Source organism: Notamacropus eugenii, chromosome 4 (genome assembly GCF_028372415.1).
Source record: "Notamacropus eugenii isolate mMacEug1 chromosome 4, mMacEug1.pri_v2, whole genome shotgun sequence".
Classification (NCBI taxonomy): domain Eukaryota; kingdom Metazoa; phylum Chordata; class Mammalia; order Diprotodontia; family Macropodidae; genus Notamacropus; species Notamacropus eugenii.
The window spans coordinates 189,137,245-189,152,803 of NC_092875.1; the positions used below are offsets into that span (position 1 = coordinate 189,137,245).

The following is a 15,559-nucleotide window of genomic DNA, read 5'->3' on the forward strand; positions in this document are numbered from 1 at the left end:
GGCAGAACTAGGATTTGAACCTAGATTTGAAATCTGAACTAGAAGTTCAGATTTGAACTTCTGATTCTTAGGGCAGCTTGATGGCGTCTGCTGTATTGGTGGTCTGGAGTCGGGAAAACTCAACTTCCTGAGGTCAAATCCAGCCTCAGACACTTACTAGCAAGTCACTTAACCTTGTCTGCCTCATTTTCCTCACCTGTAGATGAGATGGAGAAGGGAAAAGTAAACAATTCAAGTACCTCTACCAAAAAAAACCCCAAATGGGGTCAAGAAGAGTTGAATATGACTGAAATGGCTGAACAACAAATTTTGAATCTTTAGAATCTGGTGTTGTTTCTTGCAAAATTGACAAAAGATAAAGCAGAAAGAGTACTAGTCACCAGGTTTGGATTCAAATCCCAATTTCACCACTTAACTATTTTTGTGCAATCCCAGGCAATGGACCTTTCATGACCTCCTCATTACCAACTTTTCCTCATCTATAAAATGAAGGAAATGGATTAGATGATTCCCAATGTTCCTTGCAGCCATAATCTATGATTCTTTGGTGTACATCTCAAAAGCCTGCTCTTTGCCATTGTAACCAAACAAAAGGTACAGTTGGCATTATTTGACAGTTTATCTAATGATTCTTTACAAGGTTCATCAGAATACTTCTGGATGGGCTTCTTCCTGTAGTTACTCCAACAGTAAGCCAGTTAATTATGAATTATTTCCATTCCACTCCCAGGCAAATACCTCTCTTCAGAATTCCTTGAGAGTCGCCAAGGTGAGAAAGCTTACAAAATAAAGAGGCATCTGTTTGTATGTTGCTTAGTGTCAGAAAACTCACCCAATTTCCTGAATTAGTAAGATTTCCTAATAGCCCTGCCAAGCCACATAACTTGTGTGAAGTATAAATATATTTATTTGTTCTATGATTTTTATCATTAAAAAGGCCTAGCCAGAAAAGGTCAATAGTCATTCATTCATTAAAGCATTTAATAAATGGTAAGGACCTACTATGTGCAAGGCATTCTGGAGTCTGCTGAAGAGACATTATTGTAATGCTTTGGGAAATGAGTATTTGAAGGATCAGTCTGAGCATTTGGAATAAATGAAAGTCACTATAAATATGAATGTTTCTGAGCAGCTTTTCATTGACAGGCAGGAGTGGAGGGTGGAGGGGTGCAGGTGGGAAGAGAATGAATTGCACATTCATATCGATAATCTTCAAAAAGCTACACTTATAGCTTAAAGAGCCCCATGGACATTTTTCTTTCTTCCACTTTTTTCTTTTTTTTGCTTTCAAGAATATATCATGTCAAAAAAATGTTTCATGGGGTCTCCAATTATGTAAATGTGTTTTCAGTATCAATTAAAAAAAAAATCTACGGGTACTAATAAAGAAGATAATCAATGAACCGTTATGTAGTGCTAAACATATCCTGCAAACTGGGAATTGAAACTCCTGCTACCTCACTCAAATTATGGCTTTATTATTTCCATACATTCTTCCAGCTGCACAACCATGTCCCTATTGTCCCCTTACCATTTAACAGAGACCAGAAACCATTTAACAAAGGCTTACGTACTTATGTAAACAAATGAACAATTCTATAATAGGGCTGAGCACTTGCTCTCCTTCTGATTCACAAAAGAAGCACACCTCCCCTCCCTGGAAAGAATCCACATAGGAGGAACTCAAAACAGGTCACCAGGAAGCACACAGATTATAAAAGCCTCATTTCCACTTAACACCAGTTGCTTTGGGAACCGATTCAGTTCATTTCAAAAACATTTTTTTCCTATTAGCTGAGAAAAGGTGGAGAAAAATCCCCTACTTCTGATCCAATCTGGGTTATCTTTCTTCTAAGTCACATTTGGCTTAGAACAAGATAGGAATGGTGTTAACCCCTACACAGAGAAAATGAGCTCATTTTTTTAAACTTCCCTTATCTAAGTTCAGAATTAACTCAGTTCCTTCAAGTAAAACTGTATCTATATAAGAGTCAAAACTTGATTCCAAATTACAGAATAATTGATGAACTCAGTCACGCCAGTGGCTATCTTAGTAACTAACAAATATACATGGGCCATTTTGTCCCCCTGTCATCCAAGGTAGACTAGGAGAGGTCTTTCTATTGGTTCTTCCTGATTCTGCAACAATCATCATGAGCATCAAAAAAGATTATCTGGGGGAACAAAAATTATACAATGAAAAAAGATTTGATGACTCCAAATGATAAATCTATTGGAATTAGTAGAAGAAGGAAGAAAGGCATAAAGTGTGGAGAAATAATAATATTATTATTTATATGGCACTTAATATGGACCAGGCATTGTGCTAAATGCTTTAAAATTATTATCTTATTTGAGCTTCACAGCATCCTGGGAAATGTGCTATTATTATTCCCATTTTACAAATGAGGAAACTGAAGCAAATGGAGGTTAAGTGACTTGTCCAAGGTCACAAAGCTACTAAGTGTCTGAGGATGAATTTGAACTCAGGTCTCCCTGACTACAGACCCACCAGGCTGCCTTTCATTATTTTTAGTTTCCAGGTCCGAAGCTGCGAACCCAACCAGAATATTTTAATTTGTCCCCATTTAAATGCCATATGGTTTCAGTAGTGAGAATATTCTTGGCAATGAAGTTAACCACCCCAAATCTCTCACATTTGAAACTGACAAATTAAAATGCTAAGAAAAGCAGAGAAGGCTGGGGCTCCCAAAAGGAAAACTGTCTTATAGTATGAATGAATGAATGAAAAAGCATTTATTAAGTGCTTATGAGCAAGGGACTTTGGGGAAACAAAAAGAAAATGAAGACAGTCCCTATACCCAAGAAGCTCATATCCTAATGAGAGAGACAGCACATACAGAAAGTTTCAGCTCTAAGTCAGATGGAAAAGTCCCTTGGTCCTGAGGATAACACAACAGAGCTGCATTTTGTTTAATATAATTTTTACTAAGGAAACAATTCATTTTTCTGATGTTGAACCAACTAGCAATGTCAAAGACTCTGGCAACGGAAACTTTTAAGTAGTTATAGCTGCAGTACCCACAAGAGCAGGAGTCAGGACACATATCTATAGGTGATGTTTCCTAACGTAATAGAGCCATCTGGGGAAAGCTGGTCAGAAGGTGGTACTGGTAGTGGCAAGGAAGGTGGAGCCCTTCTCCATGGTGACTGTTTCCTTTAATGACGGCCACCGGGTCAGGTCTAGAAACATGACCAGTAGTCTGAGGGGTACAACTAGTCACAAAAATCTTGGTTCAGGGTCTCCTGGACATCAGAACCTGCTGGAAAGTAGCAGTTAAAGTAATGGTGGCATTGATTTTCCTGGCACATGATGCTTCCTTACTCTCCCTCAGGGGGCCTTGTTACTTCAGCTAGCCTGACTTGCTAGCCTTATATATAGCTTCATGGGTTAGTAGATAGAATTTTAGCCTTGAAGTCACAAAAATTCAGGTTCAAATCCCAGGTAAAATCTCAGATACTTATAATCTGTGCGACTCTGGACAAGTTGTTTACTTCAGTCTCCTCATCTATAATGGGGATTGGAGTTGTCAGCTGGGTGGAACCAGCCTGCAGTCTGTGAGTGGCTGGAACCAAACAGCAAGGTAGAGGTAGGAGAGTCAGGAATCAAACAGAAGTTTAGTTTCAAAGTGAAGGAAAGAGCTTACAAGCAAGGATACATGTTGGGACCCTGCCTGTAGTAAGGGGAGGAGGACCCACTTTAGCGTGGCTGAACCTTGATTTATATACTTGTGGCTAGACAAATAGTGAAAAAGCATAGTGTAACAACAGTAGTGGAACACAACAACAGTGAGGCAATTTATAGCAGGGTTTCGTGTCTGTGCCTGTTGGTGTTTGACCAAACTCAGGGACCATCAGTTCCAGAAGAGTGCAAAGGATTGTTGCTATGGCAAGTTCAGGGCACAACTTGCTTGCTGGGCCTTCACTCTGTAAAATAGGGTGTTTCCTAATATCTTGACAGACTCAATGACCTTTAAGGTTCCTTTTGGTTCTTAGTTTATGATACTATAAACTAGGATCTTCCAAATTCTTAGAGATGTCAGGTGGTGACACTGAAATAACAACTAGGCTAGTAGCCCAAAGACCAAGGTCCAAGTTCAGGTCTGTTCCACAATGCCTGAATAATCTTGGGTGAGTTGTTTACAATCTCTGGACTTTAATTTCCTTATTTGTAAAAGGGAGGACTGACCTATGGTCCCTTAGAGGGAGAAATCCTAGGATATTTATTATTAATCCCATGGTTCTAGCAATGGCAAGCTGATTCCCAGTACCCCACCACCATATATGACTACTGCTGCACCAGGCCTCCTCACAGGCTGTTCTTACTGTAGGAGGGTTGGAAGTAGATGGAAAAGCCATTGGAGAGGTTCTAAAGGGGATGGATAGGGTTGAAGGATCACAAATATTCCTAAAGATAAGTAAATAAATAAAAACACTGTACAGTAGAATAGGGTAAAGGCAAAAGAGATCACTTTCAGACAGGATGATGGAAAGCACCAACACCTAAAGAAAAAGGATTTAAAATGGCAGAGAGATTGTCTTAAGAATGGGGTACAGCTAGCACAAATGCACATAGGATGAGACCATCTAGTACACCACTCTTGTTGGAATGATGAATGCATAATGGAAAATGGGATGAAAAGTTGAAAACCTAATTGTGAAGGTGTAAAAGCTAAGCTAAGGAATTTTTATTTTATCCTATCGGCAACAGGGAATCACTGGAGGTAGTGAGGATAGGAATGACACAGTTGGACTTTAAGATCAGGGATGCTATTCTGGCAGCCATGTAAAGGAAAGATGGGAAAGAGTAGAGATGGAAAAAGAAAAGGCAATTACAATAGTCCGGTCAATTAGTCACTCAACAAAAATTTGGTTAGCACCACATCGGGAATACAAAGAAAGGCAAACATACTTTCTAGGCTCTAAATGAGCTCAGGTACAAATGGAGGTAATATCAACATTCAAATATCTCTGTGTATGCAAGATACAAACAGTGTAAGTGGCAGGTAACCTCAAAGGAGAGGCACTAGAAGTAAGGGGATGGCAAAGGCCTCCTTCAGAGGGTGAGATCTAAACAGTCTTAAAGGAATCTAGAAGTCGGAGTGAGGAGGGAAAACATTCCAGATATGGGAAACAATGACAGGTAAGGAGCTGGGAAATAAAGTATCCCATGTGAGAAACAGCAAACTATACTGTATAGTATATTTGGAGAAGTAAAATATAAGAAGAATAGAGAGGTAGAAAGGGAGCAGATTGGAAAGGGCTTTGAATGCCAAATAGGATTTTATATTTGATCCTAAAGGTAAGAGGGAGCTGTTAGAGTTTATTGAGTTGGCAGAGGGAGGGGGTTATATGGTCATAAATGCTTTAGGAAAATCACTTTGCATCTGAGTGGAAGACAGATTGAATTAGGCATTCTTGAGTGGAGATAAAGGCTGGTTCTGATAGATATTGAACTGAACTTAGCCAATAATTGGATAAGGTAGGTGAGAAGGCAAAAAAAGATGAGTTCTCAAGCTTGGGTGACTCAGAGGATATTAATGCCACCAAAACAAATTGGAAAGTTAGGAAGAAAATGGGAAGAACTGAGTATGGGACAAGATGAATTTGAGGAACCATCAGGATATAGGTGGAAATGCACTACAGACTGTCGGAAACATAAAAATACTGATCAAAGGAGAAATTAGGACTGAAGGTAACATTTGGGAGTCATCTTCATAGAGAAGATAACTAGTCATAGAAATGCACAAGGCCTCCAGTTAAAAAGAGCATAGAAAGGCAAAGAAGGCACGGGGAAGCTCCTTAGGGGACATTCATATTTAGATGACTGAAGGAGGGGAATGAACCATTAAGATACTTAGAAGGAACAGTCAGGGAGGTAAGAGGTGAACCAGGAAAAGACAAAGTTTCCATAAAGCCAAAGAAAGAGAGAGAGTATCAATGAGTTAGTTAATGGTGAACACTTGTCAAATACTGTAAAAAACATTTCCCAAAATGAAGACTAACAGAAATGCATTGAATTTAGCAATTAATATGTCACAGGAGACCATGGTCCAGAACTGTGATTTCACTGATGAAGGATATGCTCTTGAACAATGCAGATCAGTAATGATTTTTCCACTCATAGTAATATAGTTATCTTGGGAAGAACAATTTCAACCATGGTGGGGTAGCGAGTCTAATTTACATGTGTTTAAAAATGAGTGAGTGAAAAAGAAGGCAATAAGTAAAAGCCACTCTCTTTAGAAGTTTAGTAGCGAATGGCCAGGAAACATAAAAAAAAAAAAAAAAGGATTGAGGGGATAGAATGGTCAAGGGAAGATTTGAAATTTTCTTTTGTTTGATTTTTAAATAGAATTATACCATCAAAGATCTAGAGCTAGAAGAGTGCTAAGACAACACTGAGTCCAACCCTCTCATTTTATAGATAAACAAAAACTGCGAAGATATGAGCGAACTGTAGACAAAAAGAACCAATAAACAAAAATGGGGGGGGGGCATAGGAGGGAAAGAAACACAGAGAGAGAGAGACAGAGAGAGAGAGAGAGAGAGAGAGACAGAGACAGAGACAGAGAGAGACAGAGAGAGACAGAGAGGGAATAAGATGTCATAAAAGATAAGATGAAAGCAAGGATATGTGGAGTGTGGTGAGGAGGACCGCCACCTCATTCTCTGAGACTGGAGGGAAGGAACAAAGGATGGATGCAGACATATAGAGGTATATGATTAAGTGCTAAATTATGTGGTATAGACTGTGGGTTATAAAGTTCAAAGGAGAGGGAGATTAATGAGGACTGGAAGAATCAGCCAAGATTCCAGGGACTTGAGCTAGACCTTGATAGATGGGTAGGATTTGGATCCTCAGCAGGGAAGGGAGGGTAGCAAACAATGGAGCATGACCAAAACTTATGATTCAATATGATATAGAAAACATGTGCAGATGCAGCATAAATGGAGATGAGGATATTATGACACATACAATTCACCGAACTGTAGCAGCCCACAGGTAAAAAATGCTTTCCACATTGATTTCAGGGAAGATATTGTTACCAAGAGAATTTTAACACTAGCATTTTCTGACCTAATTGGGTTTGAATTTTCTATCTTAATGTTGCATTCATGTGGTTTCCTGCACTTCATAATTTAACATTTGTAAGAGAAAAAATGCAGTTGTGAAACCCAAATAAGGCACCACATTCAGAGGCAGGCAGCCAGCTGCTAACCAGAGTGACATCCAAGCATCATTCAAAGTGTCTCTCTCAGCTCAGTTTCAGAAAGAGGAAGTTTAGAAATAAAGGGAAAAATAAATGCCTCTAAATATAAACAGCAGTTACAGATTTCAATGGGGGAAAGGGTGGCAGGTAAGCCATCTACACTATGAAAGGCAGCAGGGAAACTATAGATTTCCTATATAAAAGGAAAAAGCAAAAGCCCAAATGAAGCCTCTTTGTCATTTGTAATCGGCTCATTCTGTAATTGAACTGCATCTTGCCATCTCTTAAATGGAAGTACATTATTACCCTGAGAGAATGCAATTTCTCACTTAGCAAAGGACTGGATCATTAGTATCTGTAGTAGCAAGTAACTCCACAAGTTTAAACTGGAAAGCTTAACAGTTTTGCAAATAATTATTTCCCAAGGCAAGTCATTCATTCATTATGTGATAATGATTGAAAAAAAAATTGTTATTATTTAATTCATTTTACTACTTGTATACATTGTGAGGGGGTGGAAGCTCTAAGGGCACATAGGGTGGCGTAACTGTTTCTGTGATCTAATACAGTTTAGTACTTACTGCTATAGCTACTTTCAGGGGTAGTTTATTTCCTTCCTAGAACTTCCAACTAGCTAAAGTTGCCACCCAATGAGTAAAGGACATTGGATGCTCTGAATAAGAGGTACCTTCCCACCCATTTCATGCTGAATAGCCACAAAAGATTATCAGATCTAGAGCTGGGAGAGTCCTTAGAAAGCCCCTAATTAAAATGACTTGGTCAAGACCACACAGGCAGTCAGGAGAAAAGTCAGATTTAATCCCAGGTCCTCTGACAATAAATGCACAATTTTTTACTAAAATTCATACTGGCTACTGTCAATCAAGCCTTCTGTCTATTATATGAAGGAAGGAAGAAAGAATTTATTAAGTGCCTATCAGACAGTTTAAAATTTATTTCATTTGATCTTCTCAACTCTGGAAAACAGGTAATATTATCTCCATTTTGCAGATGGAGAAACTGAGACAATAGAGGGTAAATGACTTATCCTGACTCACATAGCTTATAAGAATCTGAGGCCAAATTTGAACTCAGGTTCTCCTGACTGCAGGCCCCCTCCTCTCTATCCACTGTGCTACCTCGCTAAGATAATTGATTCAGTTCTACATTTTTGAATAGTTTTTCCTCTATACCTGTAATCAATCTCTCTCTCTGTCTCTCTCTCTCTCTCTGTCTCACATACACACACATACACACCCACACCCACCCACATACCCACACACACACATCTCTACCTCTTGAAGTTTCCAGTTCTTTTCAAAGCTTAATTCAAGTATTGCTTTTTTCAATATGCCCTTCCTGGTTCCCCTAGTTGCTAACCCTGCTCTCATAACATTGTATTTATTTTGCTTATATCTTACGCATTATTACCTCCCACACCCCAGTAGAATGTAAACTCCATGAGATGAGATACTGTCCCAGTTTTTGTCTTCGTATCCCAGAGACCAGCAAAGTGCCTGGCATGCAGCTGTTACTTAATAGATGTTTGCTGACAGACTGACTGACTGACTCATTATCAGATATTCAAATCCAAAGAAAGGAACCTCCCTTAGTAATAGGATCATGGGTCTAGAGCTGGAAGGGGCTTCAGAGGTCATTTTACTCAACTCTCACCATCTTACCTATTTTATACATGAGGAAACTAAAGTCCAATAGGGTGAAAGGACTGGCCCAAGACCCAACAAGTGATAAGTATCCAAGGTAGGATTTGAACCAGCTCCTAGTCTTTGTTTTGTTAAACCTGGTATTCTCAGTTAAAATGGCAGCTGGCCATGACTCTTCCTATCAACAAATAAAGTTTATTCAGATAGTATCATTTTCTTGATTTCTGAAACAAACACACTGTGTATTGGGTTGTATTACTTGGATTTTTCATTAAGAAAACAAATCCTCCAATATCCTATTGCTTGTGTTAGACAGAAATAGTTACACACTGTAATAAGATGTTCAGGTACATAAAATAAGTGAGAATTCATGAAATTAAAGGCCAATATGAACCAAGCCCTTCTGTTCAGAAGACTTACCTAATAGCAGGTATGTTTCAAGACCATTCATGCAGCCTTCTGTCTACCCCTGCTCTCTTTCTCACTGGGTGCAGCTGAACTTCTCCTGAGGCCTGGGAATAAACTCTTTCATTGTGCTCCAATATGCTGTGGTACAACAAAAACAAAAACAACCAAGACAAGACGTCAGAATGAAAATGCCACTTCAAGTGCTTGTTCGGTGGCTCTGGGGAAATCCCTGGCCTTTCTCAAATATGTATCTTATAACCTCAATCAAGCATTTTCATCACTACCATACCAGTTATCAGACAACTGATCTACATCAAGTCTTTTTGGAGTGACTTTTAGTGACAACTTAAAACATCTGAAAATATTTTTTAAATCCCAAGAAAGTAAGTATTAATAAATTAAATGAGCATCAAAGAATGCATACTCCATGGGACTCTAGTTACAAAAATGAAGGCTTGCTTTTAGAAAGAAATCAAATATGTAAATGGAGAAGACATTAGCTTTCAAAGTACCATTCTCATTTTTTAAGTTTGTGCGAGGTCTGAATGTCTGCCTAATGACATGGAAGAGTTTAGCTCCAAAATGTGCAATGAGTTAGATGGTTCAAATTAATGTTCTTTCATTAGATAAACATGTATGGAATCATTTGCTATGTGTAAAACACAATATTAGGTATATTGAGAAGAATACAAAGATAAACAAGACACAGGTCCAGGCTTGTAGAACATAACAGGAGGGGTTTTTTGGATCCTCATCTGTGACATCATTAGTGCTGGGAAGTTGTAGTGCAGAAATCCCCCTTGAGCAATGCAAGTCTGTAGTTCTTTGGTAACTTATAATCTCAGTTGCTAGGAGCAATGAAAAAAGCTAAGTATCTCACCATGGTTCATATGGCTAGTTATGTGTCAAAGGGCAACACCTGAACTCGAGTAATATGACTCAAAGGTCAGACTTCTATATACTATACCAGACCTCCTCTCAGTATGGAAGATAAATCACGAAATTAAAATTAAAGCTAAACTATGAGAAACATCACTTAGAAAGCTACCAAGTGTCAATGGGGTATCAGGATAACCTCTTTCAGCATGCCACACTATGACATAGCAAAAAGCTTGTAAGGGATTATCAGAATGACAAACTGTTATTAATATCTTGATATGAAAGTTTTTTTAAGGCTAGGAAGATAAGAAATAATAAGGAAAGAGAATTTTCCACTTGATTTAGAAACAGAAAGTTGATAGGTTTGGGTTGTCTGACTCAATTGTGATAAAATCTCCTCTACATAAATTTAAAAGTTAGTCTACATTATGAATTTTAAATGCCTGGTTAAGAAGATGCATGCTTCTTGTCCCCCACTCACAGCAGCCACTCAAGCCTACATAGCAGAATCATTATAGGCCAATATCACTATGAAAAGTTCTTCTTTTCTTTTCTTTTTTTTTTTTACCATGTATTCACAATCCTCATGTGAGATGGGGTGCAAGTCTAAGTGATTTTATTTTAGTGTTCCATTAAAGCTGTTTTCTTCCCCTTTGGTTTGAAGAAATAATATAAAAGCATTACCTACATTTTTTAAGGCTCACTTGTATTTGTTCTTTCCATTTTAATCAGGAAAGTTGTCTGGGTACAGTTTTTAGCCCTTGCTCAGAGCCAAGGATGAGCTGCTACTCATCCCCTGACTTCCAATATCTATCCTCTCTGCTCCTGATTCTGAGTCAATCATTAATATTCTCACCTCAAGTGTGTCAACCTTAAACTAAGAAAAATAATACCTGTTTACTGCACATAATTACCTAACATTCGGAAAGTCCTCCAAAAATAACATCATTTGATTTTCTAAAATGCCCCACCTCACCACCTTCCCTGGGTTTTATATATATGGTCCTGCTCAGGCACAATAGAACCATTTAATAAATACTTTCTGATAATGATGAAAATGATAAAATAAATAAGTGAAAACATCAGATTGGTTCAAGTAATTTACATTCAAATCTCTTGCTAAGCCAATGGAGACAAGAGAGGATAAAATTATCTGAAAATGACTGAGAACACTGAGTGTTTCCATATCCTACCTTTGAAGGACAAAGACAGATCCCTAACACTATCATCAGATCTTCTGATGTAACCTAAGGACCCTTGGGCTTTTCCTTACACAGTACTGCAGAACCAGTGGACCTTTATCATATATTCCTGGCTAGTCCTTTTGTTCTGTATCTGAACTGTCTTTTATGTGCTGTCTCCCTCAATTAGAGTATGAGCTCCTTCAGAGCAAGGATTGTCTCCCTTGTTTTATTTGGAGTCTTTCTGCTTAGCACAACTCAGCACATATTAAGAGCTTAATAAATGTATCTTTCATTCATTCATCCAATGATTTTCTACAATGAAGTCAGATTGTAAAGATTTCACCTGCTCTTGGAGCTCTGTTCAGGTTTTTTCACCAATTCAGCTCCCACTCAAACGTATTGATACATGATTAAATGATCGTAAATCAGGAATTCTGAAAGATAACTAACTGTCTTTATCTTGCCTCCACCATGGAAAAAGAAATTTTAAGGGGGAAATATTCAGATTCATGATGAATTAAGGCCTGGATATGGGCTTATATTTTAGTTTCATAAACACAACTCTAGCAAACCATTACTCAGAGAAACTAACGCTACACAAACAGATACAAATAAAGGGGAGTTGGAGTCTGCCAGGAGGAGAGCAGGGAGAAGTGTGATGGGGCTCAGGACTTGCAGTGAACTATGCTACAATGTCTTATCAAAATTATTACAAACTTCAAAGTTCTGCAGGATATCCCTGAATTTTATACTAAATTCTTTATGTCATTTAAATGTAATTAATTTTTTTCTCTTAAACCTCATCAATAACATTATATATAATTCACTGTAGGTTTCTCTTTTGAGCCCTGTGTAATATGTGTGGATATATACACATTTACTTTTTCCTAAAATTAAAAAAAATGATGAAATTTATAGGTACATTGTGCTCTTTTCATGTGTCTCCTCAACCAATCTCTTAGAAACAGAATGCCTTTATGATACTACAACGTCCTTTCCAGAGAAAAAACCAGACTCATAGTGGGAAAGAGATTATCCTGCTTATTGAGAAGAATTAAACTAATCTCACTTGAAAGTATCTCTCGTTATGATGACTATTTATCTCCACTAAGGTAGGGAAAGAAATGTTATGTGAATTATTGCCAGTTCTCAATTATACTTGCTTTTGGGGGACCTAACATCACCTGTATAAAAGAAACTTCCTGACAATTTTTCACATCTCATTTTAAATAAGAATTCCAGCCAACACCTCGGCCAAACTTTTTTTTACCAGTGCTCTTAATAGATAGTAAAATTAAGTGCCGAGAATTTCATCTCCCCCAAACTACCTGCCAACTGTAGAAGGGCCTGATCGTCTTTAAGTGACTTAGACAAAACTCCAAAAAAAGAAAACGAACAAACGAACAAACCACTCTTCAAGAGAACTGGATAAGTCACAAATGTGCCTAATTAACAGAATTGAGACTGTATAGAGAGGTTTGGGACCAGGCAGTGGTTGGTTTTTTTGCTAAGTTTCCATTTGCTCAGTTATTTTGTTGTTTTTTTTAATTGGAAAAGTATAAGAAAAGGCAGCACTGATATGGCAGATAAAGTACTGAACTGGAATCCAAGAGACATGGGTTCTAGATTTAGAGTCAGGAGAGACTGGAGTTCAAATCTCTTCTCCAAACCTTATGGCTAGCTTGACAGGTAAGTTAGTTACCCCTCTAAACAAAACTTTCCCAATGAATGAAAATAAGACGAAAATCCAAAGTCAGTAGGATTATATGACATAAGCTACATAAAGCAGTTTGTAAACCTTAAAAGGCTACATGAATGCCACAGATATTCTTGTTGCAGTTATTGGTATGATGATGGTGCCTATGCTGGAACTCAGTCTCCTACCTGCAAGAGGAAAGGAGTAGAACTAGTATCCACATGGCTGTGTTTCTGTTTCTTCCAGTAGTGTCCCAACTTGCTGGTCACTAGACTATCAACATTTAAATTCATGTTTTTAGATAGCCTAAGATCCATGTGATCTCTGTACTCTGTTTTATGACTCACCACTAAATCACCATCACTGCAGATGAAAAAGATGGCTCTCTAGGGCAGATTGCTACTTTGTATTTCTATCTATTCTGTGGCTAAAAAAAAATCCATCACTGGACAAAATGGAGGACCTCTTCAAAAGATAAAATATGAATCAAAGATAAAACACAATTAGCTGTCTTCATAGTCTAGGACATCCAGAATCCAAAAGGTTTAAAAAACGATCCTGAAGCTGATCTTCATTGACCCTGAGCTCACTTCGCACCCCTCCCTCACTTCCCACTATCAGCGGTACCCCTAGCAAACCCAAATACTCAACATAGGCTTACACAAAACTCCTACCCACTCATACCCCAAGTGAGGCTTCCTCTTTACAGTATTGTGGAGACCTCATGCCCAGACCAGAACAAATAGCCAATACAACCTCAGCACTATAGGGGAAATAACTTCCTAGGCACCACTACATCATAACAGCAATTCTGCAAAGCTCTGAAATCCAGGAGCCAGGGCAAATAAACCCCTGGCAGGAATGTGGTGGCTCTTTAAACTGCTGGGGTCAGTCCACTGGCAGTGACATTCAGCTGGGTCAGTTCAGATCACCCAAAAGTTACTTGGAACAGAAGCCTGGGCTGGTGAACTATGAAATGAAGGGACTGATACACTTTGAGAGACAGCTCCTAGGGTAACAACTATCATAGGGGAGGAAGTCAGACAGTAAACAGGGAGAAAACAGGGGAGGGAGATAAATACTGAAATTACCTAAGAGATTTTAGGAAAAAAACTCAAAGAACCTAAACATAATAAGCAGATAAACCAACACAGAAAACCTTAACAACTGAAGTAAATATGGCCTCCAGATTTAGTAAATGAGTTCAAGCATCCATAAATAAATTATTGTTGATTACTCATTTCAGTTGTGTCCAACTGTTTGTGACCCCTTTGGGAGGTTTTCATGGCAAAGATACTGAAGCAGTTTGTCATTTTCTTTTCCAGCTCTTTTTCTAGATGAAGAAACTAAGGCAAACAGAGTTAAGTGACTTGCCTAGGGTCACACAGATAATAAGTGTCTGAGGCTGGATTCAAACTCATGTCTTCCCAACTCCAGGTCTGGCACTATCCACTGTACCATCCATCTGCTCTATCAATAAATATCACAAAATAAAGGAAAATGATCTAACACTGGATGAGACAGAGGATTCCGCAGAATATGAGAACATGGAACCACAATTCACTATTCCTGAGTGGTCAAAAGACAAATGAGAATTATGACAGCAGGATTTATGGCCTGTACAACAAACTAATGGACAGAACAGAAAAACTGGAATTTGTAAATGCAGGTCTCTCCAGAAACAAAACAAAACAAAACAACAATCCCAAAACCCAAAGAGTGAACAATAGATTGAGAATGCATATGTACAGAAAGGAAGGCTAACGTAGAAGAAAAGAAGCCAAAAACAATAACATTAAAAGAAAATATGCTCATTGCAAGGAAAACATGCTGATCTCAAATAAAAGACACAAAAAGACAATCTAAGGATCATAGGTCTTTCAAAAAACATGACAGGACAAAAAGCCTTAACTCCATAATAGAGGAAATAATAGAAGAGAATTGCCCAGAACTTCTGTAAATAGAAAATGAAATACCATTTGAAAGAATTCACAGATCACCTCCAGAAAAGAAGGAAAAAAAATCTAATGCTGCTAACTCCAAGACACATAGTGTTTAAATTTAACCATTCAAATCTGAAACAATAAGTTCTGTAAGCAATCAGAAGAATGACCTTCAAATACAAAGGAAAGGAAATTTGAATAATACAAGACTATTCTGCACCCACCAGCAAACACAGGAAGGAATGGAATAATGTGTTCATAAGAGCAACAGATCTCAGGATGCAGTTGAAGGTGACCTACCTTGTAAATATGAGAGTAGTCCTAAATGAAAAAAAAAAATGAATGTTCAATAATAAAGAGGAGTTTGAAATATTTTTAGAAAGAAAATTAGCCCTGAAGAGATTATTTGGGTTTTTTTTAATACTCCTAAAAGCAAAAATGAAGAGTGAATACATTCAGCAGCTAATGACAGAGATAGCAGAGACACCAGTAAGAGATCAGGTACAATAGAAAAGGGAGAGTCTATGGGCAAGTTCTACAAGATAGTGAC

The 15,559-nt window shown here is 38.0% G+C and overlaps 1 protein-coding gene across 12 annotated transcripts in view; it reads right to left on the bottom strand.

Moving 5' to 3' along the window:
- The window catches only part of ATXN1 (ataxin 1), a 516,919-nt gene that overhangs the window by 384,156 nt on the left and 117,204 nt on the right, over nucleotides 1–15,559 (bottom strand). For all 12 annotated transcript variants that reach the window (XM_072603913.1, XM_072603906.1, XM_072603904.1 and 9 more), the window contains one exon: nucleotides 9,320–9,445. The gene's annotated coding sequence lies outside the window, so the exon portion shown is untranslated. The remainder of the gene's footprint in view (nucleotides 1–9,319; nucleotides 9,446–15,559) is intronic.